This window comes from Pelecanus crispus, chromosome 7 (assembly GCF_030463565.1).
Source record: "Pelecanus crispus isolate bPelCri1 chromosome 7, bPelCri1.pri, whole genome shotgun sequence".
Classification (NCBI taxonomy): domain Eukaryota; kingdom Metazoa; phylum Chordata; class Aves; order Pelecaniformes; family Pelecanidae; genus Pelecanus; species Pelecanus crispus.
The window spans coordinates 30,892,420-30,919,321 of NC_134649.1; the positions used below are offsets into that span (position 1 = coordinate 30,892,420).

Consider the following 26,902-nt stretch of genomic DNA (forward strand, 5'->3'; position numbering starts at 1 on the left):
TTTGCCAGCGAGCTGTTTCAGCAATGGGGCAAGGAAGTAGGACTCATGGGATTTCTCCCTGAGGATATTCGACAGACAGTCGAGCGGGCAGCACAGAAGGTGAGGCCCTGACAAGAACAGGGAGATTGGAGCCGGGAGAGGTTGGCGGGAGCCCAGCCCAGCCCCCAGGAAAGAAACCCCAGCCCTTGCAACCAGCTCTGGGACAAAAGTCTCGCTCCCAGCAGCTCCACAGAGGGAGGCTCCAGCACAGGAGCCTCGTCCGCCAGGCAGATCTGCGCGGTGTGACCCAGCAGCGGCCGCATCCTGCGCCCTGCCCGGAGGCGTGGGGCTGCCTGTGGGGGCGCCGAGGCTGCCGCTGATGGGGGCTGCTGTGCTCTTTCCAGCACTGCTTCGTCTGTGGCGAGAGCGGGGCCACCATCGCCTGCCAGGAGACGGGCTGCGACCGCAGCTTCCATCTCCCCTGTGCCGTGGAGGGTGGATGCGTCACCCAGTTCTTTCCTCAGTACAGGTACCTCCTCTCCCCTCCTCGCCGCCGGCGGGGAAGGACCCGGCACTTCTCACCTCGCCCGTCCCTTTCCCCTTCCCCCCAGGTCCTTCTGCTGGGAGCACCGCCCAGAGCAGGCAGTGGGGGCGGCTCCGGAGGAGAACACCACCTGCCTCATCTGCCTGGACCTTGTGGAGGACAGAACGTCCTACGGCACCATGGTGTGCCCAGCGTGCCAACACGCCTGGTTCCACAGGGGCTGCATCCAGGTAGGAGCCGCTCCCTCGCCCCCAGGGCACGGCGGGCACTCAGCAGCACCAGGGCCTCAACTCGTGCTCCTTATGGTACTCCTGCAGGGACAGGCTGTGAGCGCTGGCTTCTCTTGCTTCCGGTGCCCCCTCTGTAGGGATAAGGATCTCTTCCTCTCGGAAATGCTCGTCATGGGGATCCGAATTCCCTTCAGGTTGGTGTCCTTGTGCTCGGCTCACGAGGCAGGAGGGTGCGAGCGCTGTGCCCTGCCAGGGCCTGCCCCTGCAGCCCTGGCCCTCCGCTCTCCCGTGAGTCTGGGCTTCCGCTTCACGGAGGAGTTGGAAACAGGGCAGCGGGGGGAAGAGCAGGGATGCCCTGCATCTGCCTTATGCCCTGCCGGGCAGCAGGGGCTCCTCACTTCTCCTTTCTCCATCAGACTGCCATCATGGGAGAACAGCCGTGCATACGCAGCACTAAATGAGAGGCACAGGCGCTGCGATGCCCGTGAGTGCCTTTGCCCAGGAGGCAGGGAGCAGGCAGAGGAAGAGGGGTGAGTTGCCAAAGCTGCACCCCGCGGCTCTGCACGGGATCTCTGTCTGGCCAAGGGCTCGAAGCGGCAGGACGAAGAACAAGAGCTCTGCCGGACAAGCCCGTGCTGCCGTCACTTTGTCCTCACAGCCATGAACCCGTGTGCTTCCCCAGGCCCTGGCAACTGCTCCTGTGCTGCTCCTGCGCTGCCGAGGGCACCCACAGACGCTGCTCCTACTGGAGGAACAGCACGGCCAGCTGGGAGTGCGACAGCTGTGCTGGCCTGGGCACCGGTAAGAGGCAAAGCAGCCGCGTGCCCCTGGGCTGGGGCCAGGGCCCAGGCGAGTCCTGGCCGCGGGTGCCCAGGGAGGGCTTGGCAGAGCCTCTCTGCTCCAGGAGGGCTGGGGGCACCGCTCTGGCACCTATCCTGCCCCGGGCCTGGGGGGCCGTGCCCTTGACCTTCCTGCTTCTCCCCTTACAGCCTCCGGTCACAGCTCGGAGCTCACCAGCCCCAGCACTGCCAGCCAGTCAGGATCGAGGCCATCCCACAGCTCCCCGGCACCCGAGACCAGCAGCCCCGGCACCACCAGCCAGGCGGCATCACGGCAGTCTCTTGGATCTCTGGCTCCGGAGGCCAGCAGCCCCAGCACCACCAGCCAGGCAGCATCGGGGCCATCCCAATGCTCCCTGGCCCCCGAGACCAGCAGCCCCAGCACTGGCAGCCAGGTTGCATCAGGGCCATCCCACGGCTCCCTAGCAACGGAGACCAGCAGCCCCAGCACTGGTAGCCTGGCGGCATTGGGGCCATCCCATGGCTCCCCAGTGCTTCAGGGCAGCAGCCTCTCCCGCCCACCTGGGCCCGACCGCACGCGAAACCGCTCCCGGTTGCAGCGTCAGGCCCAAAAGCCCTACAGCCGGCCCACAGGATGCCCTGAGAGCAGCCGCACATCAGCAGCACCCAGTGCTGGGAGCAGCACCGCCAGCCAGGCCGCGCTGGGGCCGGCCCACAGCTCCGCGGCACCCGACACCAGCAGCCGCAACGCTGCCAGCCAGCTGCCATCGGGGCCCTCCTGCGGCTCCCCAGCACCGCAGACCACCAGCCCCAGCGCTCGCAGCCAGGCGGCATCAGGGCCGTCCCACGGCTCCCTGGCACCAGAGACCAGCAGCCCCAGCAATGCGGCATCAGGGCCATCCCACGGCTCCCCAGTGCTTCAGGGCAGCAGCCGCTCCAGCCCACCTGGGCCCGACCGCACGCAAAACCGCTCCCGGTTGCAGCGTCGGGCCCAAAAGCCCTACAGCCGGCCCACGGGATGCCCTGAGAGCAGCCGCACAGCAGCACCCAGTGCTGGGAGCAGCACCGCCAGCCAGGCCGCGCTGGGGCCGTCCCACAGCTCCGCGGCACACGAGACCAGCAGCCCCAGCACCGCCAGCCAGCTGCCATCGGGGCCCTCCTTCGGCTCGCCAGCGCTCCAGAGCAGCAGCCGCTCCAGCCCCCCTGGGCCCGCGCGGATGCGAGAGCGCTCCCACTTGCAACGTCGGGCCCAAACTCCTTACAGCCGGCCCGAACGCCGCCACGGGACCAGCCGTGCGCCGTCCCCGAGTGCTGGCCCTGATCCCCCTCCGCCGGCACAATAAAGGTGGCCGTTAATGACTGCAGCGGGAGATGCCACGCGCATGTGTCGCCTTCCTCCTCCTCTCCCTTTCTCGAGGGGCAGCGTTAGCGGCTGGGCCCAGACGGTTGTCTTCTCCACTGACGGTTGGCAGCACCTTCCCCAGACCTCCCTCCTTGCGGGCTGGCCTTGGCCGGCTCCCCAGCGCCATGGCCGTGTGCTTCGGGCCTCGCTGGCCCCGCAGCCTGCTCAGTTTCCCCGGGGGAAGTTCACACCCACGCCCGGGACCGGGGGTCTCTGCCCCCGCCCCCAGGAGGGTGGCCCGGCACGGCCCAGTCGGCGCCGCCACCCATCTCCTGCCAAAGTGGGCTGTGCCCGCCCACGCGCCATGGCCCTCGCGGCTCGCCCCCCCAAATCACGTGCCCCGGCGCCAGCGATTTTTGACACGCTTCAACTCTGTTTCCTTCTGGACAAGGCTATAACCGACTTCCTATCCTCTAAGTTGCCTAGCTTAGTGAGAATTGTGGCAAAGCGGCAAAGCTGCTTTTCTCTGAACGTTAAGTTCAGTGTCACATCTGTATTTGTGACATGAAGATTGCTGTAGATTGTGTTGCTACAGGAGCCAAAAGGCATTCCCCGTTGCCCAGTTGCGGGCCTTGTTCCCCAACGTGATTGCTGCCGTACCAACTGAAGGCTTCCTTCTTGCAGTGTAAGCCAAGAAACCCTTTGTAATAGAGATTGCAAACACCCGGCAAGGACTTCACAGAGTTCAGGAGAGTCAGAGCAGTACCTGTTGCTGAGGGCTTGAGTCCTGTCATACGCCCTCGAGAGCAAAAAAATCACGTGTGCTCTACGGGAGGGTAACAAGGGGCCTGGGAAGTGTCAGTCGTCCAAAAGGATTTCCCTCCTGTTGGCGACCAGCAGCAAGTACCTTTCTAGTGCAGGCAGGAGAAGAGATTTGGTTGCAGAGTGACTGCTGAACAGCTCCGTGGGAGCTGGCGCAGAGAGCGAGAAGGCTGAATCAAAGAATGACGGTGACCAAAGCACGAAGGAAATCCCGTGGGGTGGCTGTCCAGATTTGAACAGCCCTCTGCTCTTCAGGCAAAGTACCGGCGCTCTTACGGTGCAAGCTGACTCCTTAAAGCAGGGAGCAGCTGTCCTCTCTGAGGAAGGCAGGGGAACCTGGGACACCTGATGGGCTCTTCTGCCAACAAAGAGGCAATGAGGAAGGAAAGGCGGTGCAGAGGGTCCAAAAGAGAACTCGGTGGCAGCACTTTGTCCTTCTGTTCTTGACTGCTGTGATTGGCAAGACGTGAGGTCTAGACATGGCCAGAACAGGTAGTGCTCTTCAGGGGGACTGCGATGTGGAGCTCCGAGGCACTCCCGGGCAACGGAGCTCGAATGGAGCTGGCCAAAGAGCTGTGGCCACGCACAGCCTCGCTCTGAACGGAGGAGCTTGTTCCCTGGCACCGCTCACCTCTGCGTGCATCTAGCTAACGGAGATCTCTAATGCCCTGGCGTCGGCAGGCCGAGCAAAACCTCAGAAAGCCTGGTGAGGAGGAAGCCCTGAGCACCGGAGTTTGGCTTGGAAGGTGGCTGGTAGAAGCGGACGGCTGAGGACACTCCAAAAGCAGGAGCTGAGGGAGGCAGCCTGGGAAGAAGCCTCTAGTCACTCTCAGCAGCGTCAGCCAGCTCGTATTGTAGAAGGCCGCCTGGGGGTTTCAGGTGTCTATCTTGGTCCTGAAGGGCATTTTGGACCTGGACTCTCCAATCCTGGATTTCGCATTCCTTTTTGCCTACGCTGGTTGCGCCTGAGACGCCGTCTGGCTTTTGTCCTGGTGCCGCAGGCAAATTATTGAGAGAAGTCATCGTTGTGGGGTTAACTAAAAGGGTTTCATTAATGATTAAGCGACGATCAAATGCTCGTTGATCGATGGCTGAATGAAAATCAAATGGTAATCAAACGGTGATCAAGCAATAACTGAACGGCAATTAGAATCATAGAATCATTGAGGTTGGAAAAGACCCTGAAGATCATCGAGCCCAACCGTTAACCTAACGCTACCGAGGCCACCACTAAACCATGTCCCTAAGCGCCGCGTCCACACGTCTTTGAGATACCTCCGGGGGTGCTGACTCAACCGCTTCCCTGGGCAGCCTGTTCCGACGCTTGACAACCCTCGGCCCATCGATCCAGCCTGTCCAGATCCCACTGCAGAGCCTTTCTACCCTCAAACAGACCAACACTCGCACCCACCGCCTCCAAAGCTGCCCCACAGCCACGTGCGGCTTCCCACCCCACCAAGGAGAGGCTCACACTGACTCGGAAAGGCAGTTTATTGCCATGGGAAGAGGCCATTTCCGCCGTGACTCCCCAGCTTGCGGTCCCGCTGCTTTTTCTTCCGGAGGCAGCACGTCACCAAAGCGCTAAGGAGTTCAGGAGAAAGACGTTGGGCCACCTGCGACATTTAGGCGCCGTCCTGAGGTCCTGTGCTGTGCCCCGGCCACCCACCGCGTCCGAGCGGATGGGATGTGTGAGCCCTGCAGGCCAGGCTGCGAGGTCGCTGCCGTCCCCTGTGCCGGGGAGCCCAGAACCGGAGGCAGTCCTGCAGAGGCAGCCTTACCGGTGCCGCGCAGAGAGGAAGGATCGCCTTCCGCGAGCTGCTGGCAGCGCTCCCCGTGCCGGGGGCAGGAGCAGAGATTTCCCTTGGCCAGGGCTGGAGCCCTGGAGTCGCACTGCCCAAACAGCACCTTTCGGCCAACAGTGCCGCCCTCGACGGCTGCCCCGGGGGACCCGGCGTTTGACTCCGCACTTGCTGCAGGAGCAGCCGCCCCGGTTACGTGGGTGCCGAGGGCTCGGGCCCCCACCTCGGCACTTCACACCCACCCCTGTGAGGCGGGGGCCGTGTCACAATGGGTGGCAGGTGGCCAAGGGCGGTGGAGATGTCACAGCGGCCACTGTGACCCGCGGGGGCAAGCCCACAGAAAGCAACGCCGGGCTCGGGCCGTGCGTCAGTGCGACCTGGTGAGGTGAGGAGAGGGCAGGGCAGGGACGGGGCTCGCGCGGGGCTGCCGAGGGAGGAGGGGAGCCCCACGCCTCGGGGCTCTGGGCCTGTGCTGCCAGCTCGCCCGCGTCTCGCTTCTCCCTCACCCGCCATCCTGCTTCTCCCTCAGAGTCAGCAGAGGAGCATCCGGAGGAGACCCCCAGCGCCGCTGGGACAGGGTCTCTCCAAACGCTCACCGTTGACGTGCGCCATGTCTGCAAGGAAGCGGAAGGCCCCCGACTCGATGGAGCAGGGTGAGAGCAACGTATCCCTCCCGCAGCCTGGCAGAGGGGTTGCCGGCGCGGTCAGCGTGGGGCCGAGAGCAGCGGCAGGGGGAGGCAGGAGCTCCCCAACCGTGGGCACCTGCTGGGACACGCGTGCCTGCAATGCCCCCTTCCTCTCCAAGGCCTCCAGCCCTGCCCATCAGCCAGCTAGGCAGGGACACAGGAGGCCCTTGCGGGCAATCCCTCAGGGACGCTTGCCCCGGCCCCGCAGAGCTGCTCATCCCCGGTGCCATTTGCTCTCTCCCCCCGCAGCATGCATGCTGTGTCGCCGGGCAGAGGCTGACCCGGATGTCTGTGGGTGCATGCTGGAGAAGCAAGGACTCTGTGCCCATGTGTTTTGCCTGGTGAGTTCCTCCGGGGCTCCCTCCAGCTTTGCGACAGGCACTCCCTGCCACGCTCTCCTTCCTCATCAGCTCCTCGTCCGTTCTCTTCTGCAGTTTTTTGCCAGCGAGCTGTTTCAGCAATGGGGCAAGGAAGTAGGACTCATGGGATTTCTCCCTGAGGATATTCGACAGACAGTCGAGCGGGCAGCACAGAAGGTGAGGCCCTGACAAGAACAGGGAGATTGGAGCCGGGAGAGGTTGGCGGGAGCCCAGCCCAGCCCCCAGGAAAGAAACCCCAGCCCTTGCAACCAGCTCTGGGACAAAAGTCTCGCTCCCAGCAGCTCCACAGAGGGAGGCTCCAGCACAGGAGCCTCGTCCGCCAGGCAGATCTGCGCGGTGTGACCCAGCAGCGGCCGCATCCTGCGCCCTGCCCGGAGGCGTGGGGCTGCCTGTGGGGGCGCCGAGGCTGCCGCTGATGGGGGCTGCTGTGCTCTTTCCAGCACTGCTTCGTCTGTGGCGAGAGCGGGGCCACCATCGCCTGCCAGGAGACGGGCTGCGACCGCAGCTTCCATCTCCCCTGTGCCGTGGAGGGTGGATGCGTCACCCAGTTCTTTCCTCAGTACAGGTACCTCCTCTCCCCTCCTCGCCGCCGGCGGGGAAGGACCCGGCACTTCTCACCTCGCCCGTCCCTTTCCCCTTCCCCCCAGGTCCTTCTGCTGGGAGCACCGCCCAGAGCAGGCAGTGGGGGCGGCTCCGGAGGAGAACACCACCTGCCTCATCTGCCTGGACCTTGTGGAGGACAGAACGTCCTACGGCACCATGGTGTGCCCAGCGTGCCAACACGCCTGGTTCCACAGGGGCTGCATCCAGGTAGGAGCCGCTCCCTCGCCCCCAGGGCACGGCGGGCACTCAGCAGCACCAGGGCCTCAACTCGTGCTCCTTATGGTACTCCTGCAGGGACAGGCTGTGAGCGCTGGCTTCTCTTGCTTCCGGTGCCCCCTCTGTAGGGATAAGGATCTCTTCCTCTCGGAAATGCTCGTCATGGGGATCCGAATTCCCTTCAGGTTGGTGTCCTTGTGCTCGGCTCACGAGGCAGGAGGGTGCGAGCGCTGTGCCCTGCCAGGGCCTGCCCCTGCAGCCCTGGCCCTCCGCTCTCCCGTGAGTCTGGGCTTCCGCTTCACGGAGGAGTTGGAAACAGGGCAGCGGGGGGAAGAGCAGGGATGCCCTGCATCTGCCTTATGCCCTGCCGGGCAGCAGGGGCTCCTCACTTCTCCTTTCTCCATCAGACTGCCATCATGGGAGAACAGCCGTGCATACGCAGCACTAAATGAGAGGCACAGGCGCTGCGATGCCCGTGAGTGCCTTTGCCCAGGAGGCAGGGAGCAGGCAGAGGAAGAGGGGTGAGTTGCCAAAGCTGCACCCCGCGGCTCTGCACGGGATCTCTGTCTGGCCAAGGGCTCGAAGCGGCAGGACGAAGAACAAGAGCTCTGCCGGACAAGCCCGTGCTGCCGTCACTTTGTCCTCACAGCCATGAACCCGTGTGCTTCCCCAGGCCCTGGCAACTGCTCCTGTGCTGCTCCTGCGCTGCCGAGGGCACCCACAGACGCTGCTCCTACTGGAGGAACAGCACGGCCAGCTGGGAGTGCGACAGCTGTGCTGGCCTGGGCACCGGTAAGAGGCAAAGCAGCCGCGTGCCCCTGGGCTGGGGCCAGGGCCCAGGCGAGTCCTGGCCGCGGGTGCCCAGGGAGGGCTTGGCAGAGCCTCTCTGCTCCAGGAGGGCTGGGGGCACCGCTCTGGCACCTATCCTGCCCCGGGCCTGGGGGGCCGTGCCCTTGACCTTCCTGCTTCTCCCCTTACAGCCTCCGGTCACAGCTCGGAGCTCACCAGCCCCAGCACTGCCAGCCAGTCAGGATCGAGGCCATCCCACAGCTCCCCGGCACCCGAGACCAGCAGCCCCGGCACCACCAGCCAGGCGGCATCACGGCAGTCTCTTGGATCTCCGGCTCCGGAGGCCAGCAGCCCCAGCACCACCAGCCAGGCAGCATCGGGGCCATCCCAATGCTCCCTGGCCCCCGAGACCAGCAGCCCCAGCACTGGCAGCCAGGTGGCATCAGGGCCATCCCACGGCTCCCTAGCAACGGAGACCAGCAGCCCCAGCACTGGTAGCCTGGCGGCATTGGGGCCATCCCATGGCTCCCCAGTGCTTCAGGGCAGCAGCCTCTCCCGCCCACCTGGGCCCGACCGCACGCGAAACCGCTCCCGGTTGCAGCGTCGGGCCCAAAAGCCCTACAGCCGGCCCACAGGATGCCCTGAGAGCAGCCGCACATCAGCAGCACCCAGTGCTGGGAGCAGCACCGCCAGCCAGGCCGCGCTGGGGCCGGCCCACAGCTCCGCGGCACCCGACACCAGCAGCCGCAACGCTGCCAGCCAGCTGCCATCGGGGCCCTCCTGCGGCTCCCCAGCACCGCAGACCACCAGCCCCAGCGCTCGCAGCCAGGCGGCATCAGGGCCGTCCCACGGCTCCCTGGCACCAGAGACCAGCAGCCCCAGCAATGCGGCATCAGGGCCATCCCACGGCTCCCCAGTGCTTCAGGGCAGCAGCCGCTCCAGCCCACCTGGGCCCGACCGCACGCAAAACCGCTCCCGGTTGCAGCGTCGGGCCCAAAAGCCCTACAGCCGGCCCACGGGATGCCCTGAGAGCAGCCGCACAGCAGCACCCAGTGCTGGGAGCAGCACCGCCAGCCAGGCCGCGCTGGGGCCGTCCCACAGCTCCGCGGCACACGAGACCAGCAGCCCCAGCACCGCCAGCCAGCTGCCATCGGGGCCCTCCTTCGGCTCGCCAGCGCTCCAGAGCAGCAGCCGCTCCAGCCCCCCTGGGCCCGCGCGGATGCGAGAGCGCTCCCACTTGCAACGTCGGGCCCAAACTCCTTACAGCCGGCCCGAACGCCGCCACGGGACCAGCCGTGCGCCGTCCCCGAGTGCTGGCCCTGATCCCCCTCCGCCGGCACAATAAAGGTGGCCGTTAATGACTGCAGCGGGAGATGCCACGCGCATGTGTCGCCTTCCTCCTCCTCTCCCTTTCTCGAGGGGCAGCGTTAGCGGCTGGGCCCAGACGGTTGTCTTCTCCACTGACGGTTGGCAGCACCTTCCCCAGACCTCCCTCCTTGCGGGCTGGCCTTGGCCGGCTCCCCAGCGCCATGGCCGTGTGCTTCGGGCCTCGCTGGCCCCGCAGCCTGCTCAGTTTCCCCGGGGGAAGTTCACACCCACGCCCGGGACCGGGGGTCTCTGCCCCCGCCCCCAGGAGGGTGGCCCGGCACGGCCCAGTCGGCGCCGCCACCCATCTCCTGCCAAAGTGGGCTGTGCCCGCCCACGCGCCATGGCCCTCGCGGCTCGCCCCCCCAAATCACGTGCCCCGGCGCCAGCGATTTTTGACACGCTTCAACTCTGTTTCCTTCTGGACAAGGCTATAACCGACTTCCTATCCTCTAAGTTGCCTAGCTTAGTGAGAATTGTGGCAAAGCGGCAAAGCTGCTTTTCTCTGAACGTTAAGTTCAGTGTCACATCTGTATTTGTGACATGAAGATTGCTGTAGATTGTGTTGCTACAGGAGCCAAAAGGCATTCCCCGTTGCCCAGTTGCGGGCCTTGTTCCCCAACGTGATTGCTGCCGTACCAACTGAAGGCTTCCTTCTTGCAGTGTAAGCCAAGAAACCCTTTGTAATAGAGATTGCAAACACCCGGCAAGGACTTCACAGAGTTCAGGAGAGTCAGAGCAGTACCTGTTGCTGAGGGCTTGAGTCCTGTCATACGCCCTCGAGAGCAAAAAAATCACGTGTGCTCTACGGGAGGGTAACAAGGGGCCTGGGAAGTGTCAGTCGTCCAAAAGGATTTCCCTCCTGTTGGCGACCAGCAGCAAGTACCTTTCTAGTGCAGGCAGGAGAAGAGATTTGGTTGCAGAGTGACTGCTGAACAGCTCCGTGGGAGCTGGCGCAGAGAGCGAGAAGGCTGAATCAAAGAATGACGGTGACCAAAGCACGAAGGAAATCCCGTGGGGTGGCTGTCCAGATTTGAACAGCCCTCTGCTCTTCAGGCAAAGTACCGGCGCTCTTACGGTGCAAGCTGACTCCTTAAAGCAGGGAGCAGCTGTCCTCTCTGAGGAAGGCAGGGGAACCTGGGACACCTGATGGGCTCTTCTGCCAACAAAGAGGCAATGAGGAAGGAAAGGCGGTGCAGAGGGTCCAAAAGAGAACTCGGTGGCAGCACTTTGTCCTTCTGTTCTTGACTGCTGTGATTGGCAAGACGTGAGGTCTAGACATGGCCAGAACAGGTAGTGCTCTTCAGGGGGACTGCGATGTGGAGCTCCGAGGCACTCCCGGGCAACGGAGCTCGAATGGAGCTGGCCAAAGAGCTGTGGCCACGCACAGCCTCGCTCTGAACGGAGGAGCTTGTTCCCTGGCACCGCTCACCTCTGCGTGCATCTAGCTAACGGAGATCTCTAATGCCCTGGCGTCGGCAGGCCGAGCAAAACCTCAGAAAGCCTGGTGAGGAGGAAGCCCTGAGCACCGGAGTTTGGCTTGGAAGGTGGCTGGTAGAAGCGGACGGCTGAGGACACTCCAAAAGCAGGAGCTGAGGGAGGCAGCCTGGGAAGAAGCCTCTAGTCACTCTCAGCAGCGTCAGCCAGCTCGTATTGTAGAAGGCCGCCTGGGGGTTTCAGGTGTCTATCTTGGTCCTGAAGGGCATTTTGGACCTGGACTCTCCAATCCTGGATTTCGCATTCCTTTTTGCCTACGCTGGTTGCGCCTGAGACGCCGTCTGGCTTTTGTCCTGGTGCCGCAGGCAAATTATTGAGAGAAGTCATCGTTGTGGGGTTAACTAAAAGGGTTTCATTAATGATTAAGCGACGATCAAATGCTCGTTGATCGATGGCTGAATGAAAATCAAATGGTAATCAAACGGTGATCAAGCAATAACTGAACGGCAATTAGAATCATAGAATCATTGAGGTTGGAAAAGACCCTGAAGATCATCGAGCCCAACCGTTAACCTAACGCTACCGAGGCCACCACTAAACCATGTCCCTAAGCGCCGCGTCCACACGTCTTTGAGATACCTCCGGGGGTGCTGACTCAACCGCTTCCCTGGGCAGCCTGTTCCGACGCTTGACAACCCTCGGCCCATCGATCCAGCCTGTCCAGATCCCACTGCAGAGCCTTTCTACCCTCAAACAGACCAACACTCGCACCCACCGCCTCCAAAGCTGCCCCACAGCCACGTGCGGCTTCCCACCCCACCAAGGAGAGGCTCACACTGACTCGGAAAGGCAGTTTATTGCCATGGGAAGAGGCCATTTCCGCCGTGACTCCCCAGCTTGCGGTCCCGCTGCTTTTTCTTCCGGAGGCAGCACGTCACCAAAGCGCTAAGGAGTTCAGGAGAAAGACGTTGGGCCACCTGCGACATTTAGGCGCCGTCCTGAGGTCCTGTGCTGTGCCCCGGCCACCCACCGCGTCCGAGCGGATGGGATGTGTGAGCCCTGCAGGCCAGGCTGCGAGGTCGCTGCCGTCCCCTGTGCCGGGGAGCCCAGAACCGGAGGCAGTCCTGCAGAGGCAGCCTTACCGGTGCCGCGCAGAGAGGAAGGATCGCCTTCCGCGAGCTGCTGGCAGCGCTCCCCGTGCCGGGGGCAGGAGCAGAGATTTCCCTTGGCCAGGGCTGGAGCCCTGGAGTCGCACTGCCCAAACAGCACCTTTCGGCCAACAGTGCCGCCCTCGACGGCTGCCCCGGGGGACCCGGCGTTTGACTCCGCACTTGCTGCAGGAGCAGCCGCCCCGGTTACGTGGGTGCCGAGGGCTCGGGCCCCCACCTCGGCACTTCACACCCACCCCTGTGAGGCGGGGGCCGTGTCACAATGGGTGGCAGGTGGCCAAGGGCGGTGGAGATGTCACAGCGGCCACTGTGACCCGCGGGGGCAAGCCCACAGAAAGCAACGCCGGGCTCGGGCCGTGCGTCAGTGCGACCTGGTGAGGTGAGGAGAGGGCAGGGCAGGGACGGGGCTCGCGCGGGGCTGCCGAGGGAGGAGGGGAGCCCCACGCCTCGGGGCTCTGGGCCTGTGCTGCCAGCTCGCCCGCGTCTCGCTTCTCCCTCACCCGCCATCCTGCTTCTCCCTCAGAGTCAGCAGAGGAGCATCCGGAGGAGACCCCCAGCGCCGCTGGGACAGGGTCTCTCCAAACGCTCACCGTTGACGTGCGCCATGTCTGCAAGGAAGCGGAAGGCCCCCGACTCGATGGAGCAGGGTGAGAGCAACGTATCCCTCCCGCAGCCTGGCAGAGGGGTTGCCGGCGCGGTCAGCGTGGGGCCGAGAGCAGCGGCAGGGGGAGGCAGGAGCTCCCCAACCGTGGGCACCTGCTGGGACACGCGTGCCTGCAATGCCCCCTTCCTCTCCAAGGCCTCCAGCCCTGCCCATCAGCCAGCTAGGCAGGGACACAGGAGGCCCTTGCGGGCAATCCCTCAGGGACGCTTGCCCCGGCCCCGCAGAGCTGCTCATCCCCGGTGCCATTTGCTCTCTCCCCCCGCAGCATGCATGCTGTGTCGCCGGGCAGAGGCTGACCCGGATGTCTGTGGGTGCATGCTGGAGAAGCAAGGACTCTGTGCCCATGTGTTTTGCCTGGTGAGTTCCTCCGGGGCTCCCTCCAGCTTTGCGACAGGCACTCCCTGCCACGCTCTCCTTCCTCATCAGCTCCTCGTCCGTTCTCTTCTGCAGTTTTTTGCCAGCGAGCTGTTTCAGCAATGGGGCAAGGAAGTAGGACTCATGGGATTTCTCCCTGAGGATATTCGACAGACAGTCGAGCGGGCAGCACAGAAGGTGAGGCCCTGACAAGAACAGGGAGATTGGAGCCGGGAGAGGTTGGCGGGAGCCCAGCCCAGCCCCCAGGAAAGAAACCCCAGCCCTTGCAACCAGCTCTGGGACAAAAGTCTCGCTCCCAGCAGCTCCACAGAGGGAGGCTCCAGCACAGGAGCCTCGTCCGCCAGGCAGATCTGCGCGGTGTGACCCAGCAGCGGCCGCATCCTGCGCCCTGCCCGGAGGCGTGGGGCTGCCTGTGGGGGCGCCGAGGCTGCCGCTGATGGGGGCTGCTGTGCTCTTTCCAGCACTGCTTCGTCTGTGGCGAGAGCGGGGCCACCATCGCCTGCCAGGAGACGGGCTGCGACCGCAGCTTCCATCTCCCCTGTGCCGTGGAGGGTGGATGCGTCACCCAGTTCTTTCCTCAGTACAGGTACCTCCTCTCCCCTCCTCGCCGCCGGCGGGGAAGGACCCGGCACTTCTCACCTCGCCCGTCCCTTTCCCCTTCCCCCCAGGTCCTTCTGCTGGGAGCACCGCCCAGAGCAGGCAGTGGGGGCGGCTCCGGAGGAGAACACCACCTGCCTCATCTGCCTGGACCTTGTGGAGGACAGAACGTCCTACGGCACCATGGTGTGCCCAGCGTGCCAACACGCCTGGTTCCACAGGGGCTGCATCCAGGTAGGAGCCGCTCCCTCGCCCCCAGGGCACGGCGGGCACTCAGCAGCACCAGGGCCTCAACTCGTGCTCCTTATGGTACTCCTGCAGGGACAGGCTGTGAGCGCTGGCTTCTCTTGCTTCCGGTGCCCCCTCTGTAGGGATAAGGATCTCTTCCTCTCGGAAATGCTCGTCATGGGGATCCGAATTCCCTTCAGGTTGGTGTCCTTGTGCTCGGCTCACGAGGCAGGAGGGTGCGAGCGCTGTGCCCTGCCAGGGCCTGCCCCTGCAGCCCTGGCCCTCCGCTCTCCCGTGAGTCTGGGCTTCCGCTTCACGGAGGAGTTGGAAACAGGGCAGCGGGGGGAAGAGCAGGGATGCCCTGCATCTGCCTTATGCCCTGCCGGGCAGCAGGGGCTCCTCACTTCTCCTTTCTCCATCAGACTGCCATCATGGGAGAACAGCCGTGCATACGCAGCACTAAATGAGAGGCACAGGCGCTGCGATGCCCGTGAGTGCCTTTGCCCAGGAGGCAGGGAGCAGGCAGAGGAAGAGGGGTGAGTTGCCAAAGCTGCACCCCGCGGCTCTGCACGGGATCTCTGTCTGGCCAAGGGCTCGAAGCGGCAGGACGAAGAACAAGAGCTCTGCCGGACAAGCCCGTGCTGCCGTCACTTTGTCCTCACAGCCATGAACCCGTGTGCTTCCCCAGGCCCTGGCAACTGCTCCTGTGCTGCTCCTGCGCTGCCGAGGGCACCCACAGACGCTGCTCCTACTGGAGGAACAGCACGGCCAGCTGGGAGTGCGACAGCTGTGCTGGCCTGGGCACCGGTAAGAGGCAAAGCAGCCGCGTGCCCCTGGGCTGGGGCCAGGGCCCAGGCGAGTCCTGGCCGCGGGTGCCCAGGGAGGGCTTGGCAGAGCCTCTCTGCTCCAGGAGGGCTGGGGGCACCGCTCTGGCACCTATCCTGCCCCGGGCCTGGGGGGCCGTGCCCTTGACCTTCCTGCTTCTCCCCTTACAGCCTCCGGTCACAGCTCGGAGCTCACCAGCCCCAGCACTGCCAGCCAGTCCAGGATCGAGGCCATCCCACAGCTCCCCGGCACCCGAGACCAGCAGCCCCGGCACCACCAGCCAGGCGGCATCACGGCAGTCTCTTGGATCTCCGGCTCCGGAGGCCAGCAGCCCAGCACCACCAGCCAGGCAGCATCGGGGCCATCCCAATGCTCCCTGGCCCCCGAGACCAGCAGCCCCAGCACTGGCAGCCAGGTGGCATCAGGGCCATCCCACGGCTCCCTAGCAACGGAGACCAGCAGCCCCAGCACTGGTAGCCTGGCGGCATTGGGGCCATCCCATGGCTCCCCAGTGCTTCAGGGCAGCAGCCTCTCCCCGCCCACCTGGGCCCGACCGCACGCGAAACCGCTCCCGGTTGCAGCGTCGGGCCCAAAAGCCCTACAGCCGGCCCACAGGATGCCCTGAGAGCAGCCGCACATCAGCAGCACCCAGTGCTGGGAGCAGCACCGCCAGCCAGGCCGCGCTGGGGCCGGCCCACAGCTCCGCGGCACCCGACACCAGCAGCCGCAACGCTGCCAGCCAGCTGCCATCGGGGCCCTCCTGCGGCTCCCCAGCACCGCAGACCACCAGCCCCAGCGCTCGCAGCCAGGCGGCATCAGGGCCGTCCCACGGCTCCCTGGCACCAGAGACCAGCAGCCCCAGCAATGCGGCATCAGGGCCATCCCACGGCTCCCCAGTGCTTCAGGGCAGCAGCCGCTCCAGCCCACCTGGGCCCGACCGCACGCAAAACCGCTCCCGGTTGCAGCGTCGGGCCCAAAAGCCCTACAGCCGGCCCACGGGATGCCCTGAGAGCAGCCGCACAGCAGCACCCAGTGCTGGGAGCAGCACCGCCAGCCAGGCCGCGCTGGGGCCGTCCCACAGCTCCGCGGCACACGAGACCAGCAGCCCCAGCACCGCCAGCCAGCTGCCATCGGGGCCCTCCTTCGGCTCGCCAGCGCTCCAGAGCAGCAGCCGCTCCAGCCCCCCTGGGCCCGCGCGGATGCGAGAGCGCTCCCACTTGCAACGTCGGGCCCAAACTCCTTACAGCCGGCCCGAACGCCGCCACGGGACCAGCCGTGCGCCGTCCCCGAGTGCTGGCCCTGATCCCCCTCCGCCGGCACAATAAAGGTGGCCGTTAATGACTGCAGCGGGAGATGCCACGCGCATGTGTCGCCTTCCTCCTCCTCTCCCTTTCTCGAGGGGCAGCGTTAGCGGCTGGGCCCAGACGGTTGTCTTCTCCACTGACGGTTGGCAGCACCTTCCCCAGACCTCCCTCCTTGCGGGCTGGCCTTGGCCGGCTCCCCAGCGCCATGGCCGTGTGCTTCGGGCCTCGCTGGCCCCGCAGCCTGCTCAGTTTCCCCGGGGGAAGTTCACACCCACGCCCGGGACCGGGGGTCTCTGCCCCCGCCCCCAGGAGGGTGGCCCGGCACGGCCCAGTCGGCGCCGCCACCCATCTCCTGCCAAAGTGGGCTGTGCCCGCCCACGCGCCATGGCCCTCGCGGCTCGCCCCCCCAAATCACGTGCCCCGGCGCCAGCGATTTTTGACACGCTTCAACTCTGTTTCCTTCTGGACAAGGCTATAACCGACTTCCTATCCTCTAAGTTGCCTAGCTTAGTGAGAATTGTGGCAAAGCGGCAAAGCTGCTTTTCTCTGAACGTTAAGTTCAGTGTCACATCTGTATTTGTGACATGAAGATTGCTGTAGATTGTGTTGCTACAGGAGCCAAAAGGCATTCCCCGTTGCCCAGTTGCGGGCCTTGTTCCCCAACGTGATTGCTGCCGTACCAACTGAAGGCTTCCTTCTTGCAGTGTAAGCCAAGAAACCCTTTGTAATAGAGATTGCAAACACCCGGCAAGGACTTCACAGAGTTCAGGAGAGTCAGAGCAGTACCTGTTGCTGAGGGCTTGAGTCCTGTCATACGCCCTCGAGAGCAAAAAAATCACGTGTGCTCTATGGGAGGGTAACAAGGGGCCTGGGAAGTGTCAGTCGTCCAAAAGGATTTCCCTCCTGTTGGCGACCAGCAGCAAGTACCTTTCTAGTGCAGGCAGGAGAAGAGATTTGGTTGCAGAGTGACTGCTGAACAGCTCCGTGGGAGCTGGCGCAGAGAGCGAGAAGGCTGAATCAAAGAATGACGGTGACCAAAGCACGAAGGAAATCCCGTGGGGTGGCTGTCCAGATTTGAACAGCCCTCTGCTCTTCAGGCAAAGTACCGGCGCTCTTACGGTGCAAGCTGACTCCTTAAAGCAGGGAGCAGCTGTCCTCTCTGAGGAAGGCAGGGGAACCTGGGACACCTGATGGGCTCTTCTGCCAACAAAGAGGCAATGAGGAAGGAAAGGCGGTGCAGAGGGTCCAAAAGAGAACTCGGTGGCAGCACTTTGTCCTTCTGTTCTTGACTGCTGTGATTGGCAAGACGTGAGGTCTAGACATGGCCAGAACAGGTAGTGCTCTTCAGGGGGACTGCGATGTGGAGCTCCGAGGCACTCCCGGGCAACGGAGCTCGAATGGAGCTGGCCAAAGAGCTGTGGCCACGCACAGCCTCGCTCTGAACGGAGGAGCTTGTTCCCTGGCACCGCTCACCTCTGCGTGCATCTAGCTAACGGAGATCTCTAATGCCCTGGCGTCGGCAGGCCGAGCAAAACCTCAGAAAGCCTGGTGAGGAGGAAGCCCTGAGCACCGGAGTTTGGCTTGGAAGGTGGCTGGTAGAAGCGGACGGCTGAGGACGCTCCAAAAGCAGGAGCTGAGGGAGGCAGCCTGGGAAGAAGCCTCTAGTCACTCTCAGCAGCGTCAGCCAGCTCGTATTGTAGAAGGCCGCCTGGGGGTTTCAGGTGTCTATCTTGGTCCTGAAGGGCATTTTGGACCTGGACTCTCCAATCCTGGATTTCGCATTCCTTTTTGCCTACGCTGGTTGCGCCTGAGACGCCGTCTGGCTTTTGTCCTGGTGCCGCAGGCGAATTATTGAGAGAAGTCATCGTTGTGGGGTTAACTAAAAGGGTTTCATTAATGATTAAGCGACGATCAAATGCTCGTTGATCGATGGCTGAATGAAAATCAAATGGTAATCAAACGGTGATCAAGCAATAACTGAACGGCAATTAGAATCATAGAATCATTGAGGTTGGAAAAGACCCTGAAGATCATCGAGCCCAACCGTTAACCTAACGCTACCGAGGCCACCACTAAACCATGTCCCTAAGCGCCGCGTCCACACGTCTTTGAGATACCTCCGGGGGTGCTGACTCAACCGCTTCCCTGGGCAGCCTGTTCCGACGCTTGACAACCCTCGGCCCATCGATCCAGCCTGTCCAGATCCCACTGCAGAGCCTTTCTACCCTCAAACAGACCAACACTCGCACCCACCGCCTCCAAAGCTGCCCCACAGCCACGTGCGGCTTCCCACCCCACCAAGGAGAGGCTCACACTGACTCGGAAAGGCAGTTTATTGCCATGGGAAGAGGCCATTTCCGCCGTGACTCCCCAGCTTGCGGTCCCGCTGCTTTTTCTTCCGGAGGCAGCACGTCACCAAAGCGCTAAGGAGTTCAGGAGAAAGACGTTGGGCCACCTGCGACATTTAGGCGCCGTCCTGAGGTCCTGTGCTGTGCCCCGGCCACCCACCGCGTCCGAGCGGATGGGATGTGTGAGCCCTGCAGGCCAGGCTGCGAGGTCGCTGCCGTCCCCTGTGCCGGGGAGCCCAGAACCGGAGGCAGTCCTGCAGAGGCAGCCTTACCGGTGCCGCGCAGAGAGGAAGGATCGCCTTCCGCGAGCTGCTGGCAGCGCTCCCCGTGCCGGGGGCAGGAGCAGAGATTTCCCTTGGCCAGGGCTGGAGCCCTGGAGTCGCACTGCCCAAACAGCACCTTTCGGCCAACAGTGCCGCCCTCGACGGCTGCCCCGGGGGACCCGGCGTTTGACTCCGCACTTGCTGCAGGAGCAGCCGCCCCGGTTACGTGGGTGCTGAGGGCTCGGGCCCCCACCTCGGCACTTCACACCCACCCCTGTGAGGCGGGGGCCGTGTCACAATGGGTGGCAGGTGGCCAAGGGCGGTGGAGATGTCACAGCGGCCACTGTGACCCGCGGGGGCAAGCCCACAGAAAGCAACGCCGGGCTCGGGCCGTGCGTCAGTGCGACCTGGTGAGGTGAGGAGAGGGCAGGCAGGGACGGGGCTCGCGCGGGGCTGCCGAGGGAGGAGGGGAGCCCCACGCCTCGGGGCTCTGGGCCTGTGCTGCCAGCTCGCCCGCGTCTCGCTTCTCCCTCACCCGCCATCCTGCTTCTCCCTCAGAGTCAGCAGAGGAGCATCCGGAGGAGACCCCCAGCGCCGCTGGGACAGGGTCTCTCCAAACGCTCACCGTTGACGTGCGCCATGTCTGCAAGGAAGCGGAAGGCCCCCGACTCGATGGAGCAGGGTGAGAGCAACGTACCCCTCCCGCAGCCTGGCAGAGGGGTTGCCGGCGCGGTCAGCGTGGGGCCGAGAGCAGCGGCAGGGGGAGGCAGGAGCTCCCCAACCGTGGGCACCTGCTGGGACACGTGTGCCTGCAATGCCCCCTTCCTCTCCAAGGCCTCCAGCCCTGCCCATCAGCCAGCTAGGCAGGGACACAGGAGGCCCTTGCGGGCAATCCCTCAGGGACGCTTGCCCCGGCCCCGCAGAGCTGCTCATCCCCGGTGCCATTTGCTCTCTCCCCCCGCAGCATGCATGCTGTGTCGCCGGGCAGAGGCTGACCCGGATGTCTGTGGGTGCATGCTGGAGAAGCAAGGACTCTGTGCCCATGTGTTTTGCCTGGTGAGTTCCTCCGGGGCTCCCTCCAGCTTTGCGACAGGCACTCCCTGCCACGCTCTCCTTCCTCATCAGCTCCTCGTCCGTTCTCTTCTGCAGTTTTTTGCCAGTGAGCTGTTTCAGCAATGGGGCAAGGAAGTAGGACTCATGGGATTTCTCCCTGAGGATATTCGACAGACAGTCGAGCGGGCAGCACAGAAGGTGAGGCCCTGACAGGAACAGGGAGATTGGAGCCGGGAGAGGTTGGCGGGAGCCCAGCCCAGCCCCCAGGAAAGAAACCCCAGCCCTTGCAACCAGCTCTGGGACAAAAGTCTCGCTCCCAGCAGCTCCACAGAGGGAGGCTCCAGCACAGGAGCCTCGTCCGCCAGGCAGATCTGCGCGGTGTGACCCAGCAGCGGCCGCATCCTGCGCCCTGCCCGGAGGCGTGGGGCTGCCTGTGGGGGCGCCGAGGCTGCCGCTGATGGGGGCTGCTGTGCTCTTTCCAGCACTGCTTCGTCTGTGGCGAGAGCGGGGCCACCATCGCCTGCCAGGAGACGGGCTGCGACCGCAGCTTCCATCTCCCCTGTGCCGTGGAGGGTGGATGCGTCACCCAGTTCTTCCCTCAGTACAGGTACCTCCTCTCCCCTCCTCGCCGCCGGCGGGGAAGGACCCGGCACTTCTCACCTCGCCCGTCCCTTTCCCCTTCCCCCCAGGTCCTTCTGCTGGGAGCACCGCCCAGAGCAGGCAGTGGGGGCGGCTCCGGAGGAGAACACCACCTGCCTCATCTGCCTGGACCTTGTGGAGGACAGAACGTCCTACGGCACCATGGTGTGCCCAGCGTGCCAACACGCCTGGTTCCACAGGGGCTGCATCCAGGTAGGAGCCGCTCCCTCGCCCCCAGGGCACGGCGGGCGCTCAGCAGCACCAGGGCCTCAACTCGTGCTCCTTATGGTACTCCTGCAGGGACAGGCTGTGAGCGCTGGCTTCTCTTGCTTCCGGTGCCCCCTCTGTAGGGATAAGGATCTCTTCCTCTCGGAAATGCTCGTCATGGGGATCCGAATCCCCTTCAGGTTGGTGTCCTTGTGCTCGGCTCACGAGGCAGGAGGGTGCGAGCGCTGTGCCCTGCCAGGGCCTGCCCCTGCAGCCCTGGCCCTCCGCTCTCCCGTGAGTCTGGGCTTCCGCTTCACGGAGGAGTTGGAAACAGGGCAGCGGGGGGAAGAGCAGGGATGCCCTGCATCTGCCTTATGCCCTGCCGGGCAGCAGGGGCTCCTCACTTCTCCTTTCTCCATCAGACTGCCATCATGGGAGAACAGCCGTGCATACGCAGCACTAAATGAGAGGCACAGGCGCTGCGATGCCCGTGAGTGCCTTTGCCCAGGAGGCAGGGAGCAGGCAGAGGAAGAGGGGTGAGTTGCCAAAGCTGCACCCCGCGGCTCTGCACGGGATCTCTGTCTGGCCAAGGGCTCGAAGCGGCAGGACGAAGAACAAGAGCTCTGCCGGACAAGCCCGTGCTGCCGTCACTTTGTCCTCACAGCCATGAACCCGTGTGCTTCCCCAGGCCCTGGCAACTGCTCCTGTGCTGCTCCTGCGCTGCCGAGGGCACCCACAGACGCTGCTCCTACTGGAGGAACAGCACGGCCAGCTGGGAGTGCGACAGCTGTGCTGGCCTGGGCACCGGTAAGAGGCAAAGCAGCCGCGTGCCCCTGGGCTGGGGCCAGGGCCCAGGCGAGTCCTGGCCGCGGGTGCCCAGGGAGGGCTTGGCAGAGCCTCTCTGCTCCAGGAGGGCTGGGGGCACCGCTCTGGCACCTATCCTGCCCCGGGCCTGGGGGGCCGTGCCCTTGACCTTCCTGCTTCTCCCCTTACAGCCTCCGGTCACAGCTCGGAGCTCACCGGCCCCAGCACTGCCAGCCAGTCAGGATCGAGGCCATCCCACAGCTCCCCGGCACCCGAGACCAGCAGCCCCGGCACCACCAGCCAGGCGGCATCATGGCAGTCTCTTGGATCTCCGGCTCCGGAGGCCAGCAGCCCCAGCACCACCAGCCAGGCAGCATCGGGGCCATCCCAATGCTCCCTGGCCCCCGAGACCAGCAGCCCCAGCACTGGCAGCCAGGTGGCATCAGGGCCATCCCACGGCTCCCTAGCAACGGAGACCAGCAGCCCCAGCACTGGTAGCCTGGCGGCATTGGGGCCATCCCATGGCTCCCCAGTGCTTCAGGGCAGCAGCCGCTCCCGCCCACCTGGGCCCGACCGCACGCGAAACCGCTCCCGGTTGCAGCGTCGGGCCCAAAAGCCCTACAGCCGGCCCACAGGATGCCCTGAGAGCAGCCGCACATCAGCAGCACCCAGTGCTGGGAGCAGCACCGCCAGCCAGGCCGCGCTGGGGCCGGCCCACAGCTCCGCGGCACCCGACACCAGCAGCCGCAACGCTGCCAGCCAGCTGCCATCGGGGTCCTCCTGCGGCTCCCCAGCACTGCAGACCACCAGCTGCAGCGCTCGCAGCCAGGCGGCATCAGGGCCGTCCCACGGCTCCCCTGTGCTTCAGGGCAGCAGCCGCTCCCGCCCACCTGGGCCTGACCGCACGCGAAACCGCTCCCGGTTGCAGCGTCGGGCCCAAAAGCCCTACAGCCGGCCCACAGGATGCCCTGAGAGCAGCCGCACAGCAGCAGCACCAAGTGCTGGGAGCAGCACCACCAGCCAGGCCGCGCTGGGGCTGGCCCACAGCTCCGCGGCACCCGACACCAGCAGCCGCAACGCTGCCAGCCAGCTGCCATCGGGGCCCTCCTGCGGCTCCCCAGCACCGCAGACCACCAGCCCCAGCGCTCGCAGCCAGGCGGCATCAGGGCCGTCCCACGGCTCCCTGGCACCAGAGACCAGCAGCCCCAGCAATGCGGCATCAGGGCCATCCCACGGCTCCCCAGTGCTTCAGGGCAGCAGCCGCTCCAGCCCACCTGGGCCCGACCGCACGCAAAACCGCTCCCGGTTGCAGCGTCGGGCCCAAAAGCCCTACAGCCGGCCCACGGGATGCCCTGAGAGCAGCCGCACAGCAGCACCCAGTGCTGGGAGCAGCACCGCCAGCCAGGCCGCGCTGGGGCCGTCCCACAGCTCCGCGGCACACGAGACCAGCAGCCCCAGCACCGCCAGCCAGCTGCCATCGGGGCCCTCCTTCGGCTCGCCAGCGCTCCAGAGCAGCAGCCGCTCCAGCCCCCCTGGGCCCGCGCGGATGCGAGAGCGCTCCCACTTGCAACGTCGGGCCCAAACTCCTTACAGCCGGCCCGAACGCCGCCACGGGACCAGCCGTGCGCCGTCCCCGAGTGCTGGCCCTGATCCCCCTCCGCCGGCACAATAAAGGTGGCCGTTAATGACTGCAGCGGGAGATGCCACGCGCATGTGTCGCCTTCCTCCTCCTCTCCCTTTCTCGAGGGGCAGCGTTAGCGGCTGGGCCCAGACGGTTGTCTTCTCCACTGACGGTTGGCAGCACCTTCCCCAGACCTCCCTCCTTGCGGGCTGGCCTTGGCCGGCTCCCCAGCGCCATGGCCGTGTGCTTCGGGCCTCGCTGGCCCCGCAGCCTGCTCAGTTTCCCCGGGGGAAGTTCACACCCACGCCCGGGACCGGGGGTCTCTGCCCCCGCCCCCAGGAGGGTGGCCCGGCACGGCCCAGTCGGCGCCGCCACCCATCTCCTGCCAAAGTGGGCTGTGCCCGCCCACGCGCCATGGCCCTCGCGGCTCGCCCCCCCAAATCACGTGCCCCGGCGCCAGCGATTTTTGACACGCTTCAACTCTGTTTCCTTCTGGACAAGGCTATAACCGACTTCCTATCCTCTAAGTTGCCTAGCTTAGTGAGAATTGTGGCAAAGCGGCAAAGCTGCTTTTCTCTGAACGTTAAGTTCAGTGTCACATCTGTATTTGTGACATGAAGATTGCTGTAGATTGTGTTGCTACAGGAGCCAAAAGGCATTCCCCGTTGCCCAGTTGCGGGCCTTGTTCCCCAACGTGATTGCTGCCGTACCAACTGAAGGCTTCCTTCTTGCAGTGTAAGCCAAGAAACCCTTTGTAATAGAGATTGCAAACACCCGGCAAGGACTTCACAGAGTTCAGGAGAGTCAGAGCAGTACCTGTTGCTGAGGGCTTGAGTCCTGTCATACGCCCTCGAGAGCAAAAAAATCACGTGTGCTCTACGGGAGGGTAACAAGGGGCCTGGGAAGTGTCAGTCGTCCAAAAGGATTTCCCTCCTGTTGGCGACCAGCAGCAAGTACCTTTCTAGTGCAGGCAGAAGAGATTTGGTTGCAGAGTGACTGCTGAACAGCTCCGTGGGAGCTGGCGCAGAGAGCGAGAAGGCTGAATCAAAGAATGACGGTGACCAAAGCACGAAGGAAATCCCGTGGGGTGGCTGTCCAGATTTGAACAGCCCTCTGCTCTTCAGGCAAAGTACCGGCGCTCTTACGGTGCAAGCTGATTCCTTAAAGCAGGGAGCAGCTGTCCTCTCTGAGGAAGGCAGGGGAACCTGGGACACCTGATGGGCTCTTCTGCCAACAAAGAGGCAATGAGGAAGGAAAGGCGGTGCAGAGGGTCCAAAAGAGAACTCGGTGGCAGCACTTTGTCCTTCTGTTCTTGACTGCTGTGATTGGCAAGACGTGAGGTCTAGACATGGCCAGAACAGGTAGTGCTCTTCAGGGGGACTGCGATGTGGAGCTCCGAGGCACTCCCGGGCAACGGAGCTCGAATGGAGCTGGCCAAAGAGCTGTGGCCACGCACAGCCTCGCTCTGAACGGAGGAGCTTGTTCCCTGGCACCGCTCACCTCTGCGTGCATCTAGCTAACGGAGATCTCTAATGCCCTGGCGTCGGCAGGCCGAGCAAAACCTCAGAAAGCCTGGTGAGGAGGAAGCCCTGAGCACCGGAGTTTGGCTTGGAAGGTGGCTGGTAGAAGCGGACGGCTGAGGACGCTCCAAAAGCAGGAGCTGAGGGAGGCAGCCTGGGAAGAAGCCTCTAGTCACTCTCAGCAGCGTCAGCCAGCTCGTATTGTAGAAGGCCGCCTGGGGGTTTCAGGTGTCTATCTTGGTCCTGAAGGGCATTTTGGACCTGGACTCTCCAATCCTGGATTTCGCATTCCTTTTTGCCTACGCTGGTTGCGCCTGAGACGCCGTCTGGCTTTTGTCCTGGTGCCGCAGGCGAATTATTGAGAGAAGTCATCGTTGTGGGGTTAACTAAAAGGGTTTCATTAATGATTAAGCGACGATCAAATGCTCGTTGATCGATGGCTGAATGAAAATCAAATGGTAATCAAACGGTGATCAAGCAATAACTGAACGGCAATTAGAATCATAGAATCATTGAGGTTGGAAAAGACCCTGAAGATCATCGAGCCCAACCGTTAACCTAACGCTACCGAGGCCACCACTAAACCATGTCCCTAAGCGCCGCGTCCACACGTCTTTGAGATACCTCCGGGGGTGCTGACTCAACCGCTTCCCTGGGCAGCCTGTTCCGACGCTTGACAACCCTCGGCCCATCGATCCAGCCTGTCCAGATCCCACTGCAGAGCCTTTCTACCCTCAAACAGACCAACACTCGCACCCACCGCCTCCAAAGCTGCCCCACAGCCACGTGCGGCTTCCCACCCCACCAAGGAGAGGCTCACACTGACTCGGAAAGGCAGTTTATTGCCATGGGAAGAGGCCATTTCCGCCGTGACTCCCCAGCTTGCGGTCCCGCTGCTTTTTCTTCCGGAGGCAGCACGTCACCAAAGCGCTAAGGAGTTCAGGAGAAAGACGTTGGGCCACCTGCGACATTTAGGCGCCGTCCTGAGGTCCTGTGCTGTGCCCCGGCCACCCACCGCGTCCGAGCGGATGGGATGTGTGAGCCCTGCAGGCCAGGCTGCGAGGTCGCTGCCGTCCCCTGTGCTGGGGAGCCCAGAACCGGAGGCAGTCCTGCAGAGGCAGCCTTACCGGTGCCGCGCAGAGAGGAAGGATCCCCTTCCGCGAGCTGCTGGCAGCGCTCCCCGCGCCGGGGGCAGGAGCAGAGATTTCCCTTGGCCAGGGCTGGAGCCCTGGAGTTGCACTGCCCAAACAGCACCTTTCGGCCAACAGTGCCGCCCTCGACGGCTGCCCCGGGGGACCCGGCGTTTGACTCCGCACTTGCTGCAGGAGCAGCCGCCCCGGTTACGTGGGTGCCGAGGGCTCGGGCCCCCACCTCGGCACTTCACACCCACCCCTGTGAGGCGGGGGCCGTGTCACAATGGGTGGCAGGTGGCCAAGGGCGGTGGAGATGTCACAGCGGCCACTGTGACCCGCGGGGGCAAGCCCACAGAAAGCAACGCCGGGCTCGGGCCGTGCGTCAGTGCGACCTGGTGAGGTGAGGAGAGGGCAGGGCAGGGACGGGGCTCGCGCGGGGCTGCCGAGGGAGGAGGGGAGCCCCACGCCTCGGGGCTCTGGGCCTGTGCTGCCAGCTCGCCCGCGTCTCGCTTCTCCCTCACCCGCCATCCTGCTTCTCCCTCAGAGTCAGCAGAGGAGCATCCGGAGGAGACCCCCAGCGCCGCTGGGACAGGGTCTCTCCAAACGCTCACCGTTGACGTGCGCCATGTCTGCAAGGAAGCGGAAGGCCCCCGACTCGATGGAGCAGGGTGAGAGCAACGTACCCCTCCCGCAGCCTGGCAGAGGGGTTGCCGGCGCGGTCAGCGTGGGGCCGAGAGCAGCGGCAGGGGGAGGCAGGAGCTCCCCAACCGTGGGCACCTGCTGGGACACGCGTGCCTGCAATGCCCCCTTCCTCTCCAAGGCCTCCAGCCCTGCCCATCAGCCAGCTAGGCAGGGACACAGGAGGCCCTTGCGGGCAATCCCTCAGGGACGCTTGCCCCGGCCCCGCAGAGCTGCTCATCCCCGGTGCCATTTGCTCTCTCCCCCCGCAGCATGCATGCTGTGTCGCCGGGCAGAGGCTGACCCGGATGTCTGTGGGTGCATGCTGGAGAAGCAAGGACTCTGTGCCCATGTGTTTTGCCTGGTGAGTTCCTCCGGGGCTCCCTCCAGCTTTGCGACAGGCACTCCCTGCCACGCTCTCCTTCCTCATCAGCTCCTCGTCTGTTCTCTTCTGCAGTTTTTTGCCAGCGAGCTGTTTCAGC

At 64.3% G+C, this 26,902-nt stretch overlaps 4 pseudogenes; all 4 read left to right on the forward strand.

The window, feature by feature from the left end:
* The first annotated feature begins 45 nt into the window (after positions 1–45).
* LOC142593941 (E3 ubiquitin-protein ligase PHF7-like) lies at positions 46–6,173 on the forward strand (annotated as a pseudogene).
* Positions 6,174–6,684: 511 nt separating this feature from the next.
* On the forward strand, positions 6,685–12,812 carry LOC142593942 (E3 ubiquitin-protein ligase PHF7-like; annotated as a pseudogene).
* Positions 12,813–13,323: 511 nt separating this feature from the next.
* LOC142593943 (E3 ubiquitin-protein ligase PHF7-like) lies at positions 13,324–19,451 on the forward strand (annotated as a pseudogene).
* Positions 19,452–19,962: 511 nt separating this feature from the next.
* LOC142593944 (E3 ubiquitin-protein ligase PHF7-like) lies at positions 19,963–26,414 on the forward strand (annotated as a pseudogene).
* The last annotated feature ends 488 nt before the right edge of the window (positions 26,415–26,902 follow it).